The sequence below is a fragment of the Montipora capricornis genome, chromosome 2, assembly GCF_036669925.1.
Source record: "Montipora capricornis isolate CH-2021 chromosome 2, ASM3666992v2, whole genome shotgun sequence".
NCBI classification, from domain to species: Eukaryota; Metazoa; Cnidaria; class Anthozoa; order Scleractinia; family Acroporidae; genus Montipora; species Montipora capricornis.
This window is the reverse complement of record NC_090884.1, coordinates 27,722,257-27,726,476: the sequence shown is the minus strand read 5'-3', so window position 1 is coordinate 27,726,476 and position 4,220 is coordinate 27,722,257. Positions and strand designations below refer to the sequence as shown.

At 40.2% G+C, this 4,220-nt stretch overlaps 1 pseudogene; it reads right to left on the bottom strand.

Annotated features, from left to right (window-relative positions):
- Positions 1-228: 228 nt before the first annotated feature.
- LOC138037034 (uncharacterized) overlaps positions 229-4,220 on the bottom strand; it is a 6,184-nt pseudogene continuing 2,192 nt past the window's right edge.

Below are 4,220 nucleotides of genomic sequence, written 5' to 3'. Positions count from 1 at the left end.
TCCAATACACAAAGTGCCTTTACTTTTACATGCTTCCTGGTGTGAAATTTGTATTAGATATAGACTGTATTCATAAATGGCCGCCAAAAAATTATTCTTTTGTCTTTGTGCTAATCATCCTTACTAGCCTCTCTTTGGAGCAAAAATTCTTTTGAATTTTGTTCGTGATAGCGAGGCTGGTGAGGATGATTAGCATAAAGACAAAAAAATAATTACTTAGCCGCCATTTATGAATACGGTCTATTTCTCTGTTCATGATAACTTCAGTTTGCAATCGGAACACGGCTGCTCCGATGATCTTCTTTCAGTTAACATATTTACAGTTAACGATATTTAAGTTGACATCCCAATGGAGTTCATTTGGATCTCGATTCGATTCCCGAGTCCTTGTCCGCTGTCCCACTGAGCGATATTTGATGTTCTGGCGCCGGCATCACCGATGAGAAATTACGGGAAGACAAACTGAGGGTCTTGCCAACAGTCACCAGGCTTTGGCTACGAAACATTTCCACCATGCGGTTTCTTGACGAAAACCATCGCCATGCTTCTCGAAATTCCGTCTTGATAATTCCATGTAACAGAAAAATGAACAAGCCTTGAAATGAACACGTGATTGTAAAAAGATAGTGAAACACCAGTGTTCCAACGATTGCCGCCAAGCCAGCGAACAGCCAGTTGAGACCGAGCAAAACAAACACAGACACTGTTGCACGGAAGTATGATTTCTTTCATTACTACAAGAAAAGTGACGACGTTGAACGCCATAAGGAGGAGAACTGGGGCCAAAAAAGCGCCGTAAAAGGCGTTGGCGTTCATCCAGCCACTAAAATTTAACAGTAAATTACTTTATTAGGCGTATAGAGTATGCCTTCTGTATTTTTAATTACAATTTCAAGTCTGATGAATTTCAAGAGAAACACTACTGTTATAATTTTCTTCGTGAGCAGCCGCATACGTTCACATAGGCGATACATTGTTCATTAAAAAAAATTGAATGCATGTATTTAAAACGCCCTATCTTTTTTGAATCAGGTCTAGGTGAAATCCTCACCTTTTATTTGTTTGAACGCTCTGAAGCGATGAGACATGTTGCATTCCCAAGCACGGCTTTGCACACATTGCGTACCTACTTACCGTTCGCATTTATCACTTTACCATTTATCATTAATTAACGACGAAGCAATCCCAGAGCTGTTCTCCTTTACGCATGTTATGCGCAGATTCAAGATCCGAGGATCCGCCATAAGCATTAGCGCAAATCACAAGCATCACGCAAATTAAACTCAGTAGTAAGTTGATCATTACCACTTTTTTCTTGAACAAAAGACAGTAATCAGGAAGAGGCTATTACACATGCGTACGTCAAATGTGGTATATGCTTTCGTTGCACGAGTAGATAAGCCCTAACCACTAAAATCAGAAACGTAGCATTGTAGTTTTAAAGAAATTTCAAGGCACATCTTATATTTATCTTTTCAAGTGAGAATTGAGCCTAAAGAGAAAGCAAGGTTACTTACAGTGGTTGCTTGTTGTTATCCATCATATGAAATCCATATGAATCAGGTTAAGCTAGTATCGTTATCACCACAATTATGGCGGGAATTACTGCGATTTAGGAAAACGAATTAATAAATAAGTGAATGAATGAGTGAACGAACAAACGAACGAATAAATGAATGAATAATGACTGAAGAAGAAGATGAAAAAAGGGGTCAAACTTGTTACATACACCAACCTACGTGACCCCGCACCGAGGAAAAACTGGAGAGGTTCCCTCCTTCCCCTTTTTCCTCAGGGGGTGGGTACTGCTACACGTAGGCTATACCCACACCAATTGTGATATTGGCGAAGAATTCGGGAACAAGTTAAGGACAGTGTCTACTATTGTCATTCCGCAAACATTCTGCGCATCTCGAGATACTCCAGTTTCCTATCGGTGATGCTTACCAACTGACAGTGATTTTGCACGGTTTAAACCTATCCGGAGAAAGTAGATCTTAGTCACTACTCTTGGTATCCAAAAAGAAAATTAGGGGTAACTATGCATTTTTGAGGGAAAATTAAGCTTCAATTTGAGAAAAAAACACAATACATTGCTTTGTACTTTAAGGCTTTTTACAACTATCATTCATCAATTATCTTTGAAAAATGCGTGGATACCCCCAATTTTCTTTTTGGATCTCAATAACACTTGTTAAGATCTACATTTCCTGCATAATCATAAACCGGGGCAAAAATACCTTTAAATTAGTAGGCACCGTCCTTAAAGTTTCAACTTAGAGAACTTACTCCATCCTAATACGCCAGCCCTGCACATGAACTCCTTCTGGGAAGTTAGTGTCGTATCGATCACTTTCACGAGGTCTTGATATAGGTTATATGCCTCTATACTCATCCATACAATAGACGAGAATAAGAAATAATGCAACAACGAGGCCAGAGCCTTGCACAGGTCCACAGAATCCGATACTGTCACACCATTGATACCAAATGTGAAAAGTAAGATGGCTGCTAGCAGTGACAGACTCATGCAAATTAATATCTTATTTGGGCGAAGACGGCGAAGCTTTCTGTGGAAACAATTGTGACATTAAATTAAATTAATGACTGAGATTAACTCAACTTAATTCCCGCACTACGTGAATTGAGAATGATAACTCATGGTGTTGAATTTCATGTCAACCAAACACGTGAATGAAAATTGACAAAATGACTTGACTTGAAATTGACGTGATCTGGTTTTACCGTTTTGTAAACTGGCCAATGGTTAACTGCAATGACATGATTAAGAATTTCAAGTGGACTTTGTACTTTTTAACCTCTTTAAGGTGGAAGGGAGGCTCTGGAGCCTAGGTGATTTGACAATGGACTGGAATCTAGTCTTTGGTGTGAGGAGGAGCGATGTAATCTCCCCAGTGTACGGGGTGAAATCATCCATAAACGAGTCTGGGGCTCGTTGCCAGGAGCCATGTAGCCTGTCTTCCACCTCCGGGATGTCATTTAATGAGTATAGAGCTACTAGAGCTCTAGCGTCTGGAGGTCTAGCATTCTAGAGTTCAAGCCGAACTAAACTTGTTTTCGTATTTTTCGATCCAGTGAAAATTTGCATGTCATGTTTCCCTTTGGTTTTTGCAACAGTTGGCCTGCTGAATCTCGCAAGGGTCGCAAAGGAGTCGTTCTATAAATAAATCTACTCGGGAAAGGGTTGAATATGGGAGATAGAGGATACCCTTGATGAGCTCCCGATGTCATGGTATAATAGCATGAAAAGTGGTCATTGGGCTATTGCTACGTTTTGTGCGATCAGGTTGATGGAGGAGGTCGTAGCCGACAGCGGCCAATCATAGCTAAGGAGGAAGGTTAAGAGGTTCGAGTGTGTTTAATAGAACATCGCCGTACCTTGAGAAGGCAATAGTCAGGATTGTTAGTATGAGTCCCAAAGACGATAAGGCGCATCCCACGTAGGAGATGGCTTTTAATGCTCTTTGATGGTCCTTCGGAATATCGTTGACCTTGCGAAGAATTACATCGGGCGTAAAGTAGTGCCTCTCTCTCAGGTAATTTAGATAGTCGTTGACATTAGATTCGTGAATTTCCTTGGAAAGTGAGAAACAAGATAAAAGTATTGAAAAAATACATCTCGATTAAAAGATCATTACAATAATCAGTATGTGTTAGGTTGCTAAAGGTCATCACCGACGATCAAAGAGTACAATCGAGAGAGAGGGAGAGGGAGAGTGAAGGAAGGAGGGAGGGAGGGAGGAAGAGGAAGAGAGTAGGAGGAAGGGAGGGAGGGAGAGGAAGAGAGAGACAGCGAGAGTGAGTTTGGTTTCCCCGCCAAAGACTTTTCTCCCCAATGATAACCACTTCATAATTAAAAAGTGAAAAGGAAAGGACTAATTAGGGACACAGAAAACTGAAATTAACAATGAAAGCAAATCAAGTCAAATGTTGGTTTTTTTATTACCTTAGGCGAAGTGTCAGTCGTACCATCCCAAAGTTATTTGAAAACTCGTCTGAAAATAGCTTTGCCTATAAGTGTTTACTTAACGACCTAATATTGAAGTCGTGAGCCCCTAGAAACACTTGATTCATGCAAGACGTCTTCTGGAAAATAAAAATTCTCACAAACTAATGTCGCCAGTTAAAACATACGAAGCCATAAGGTTAGACCGTTAATAAAACTGTTAATTAGCTCGTACCCTAAGATTGTGTACTAT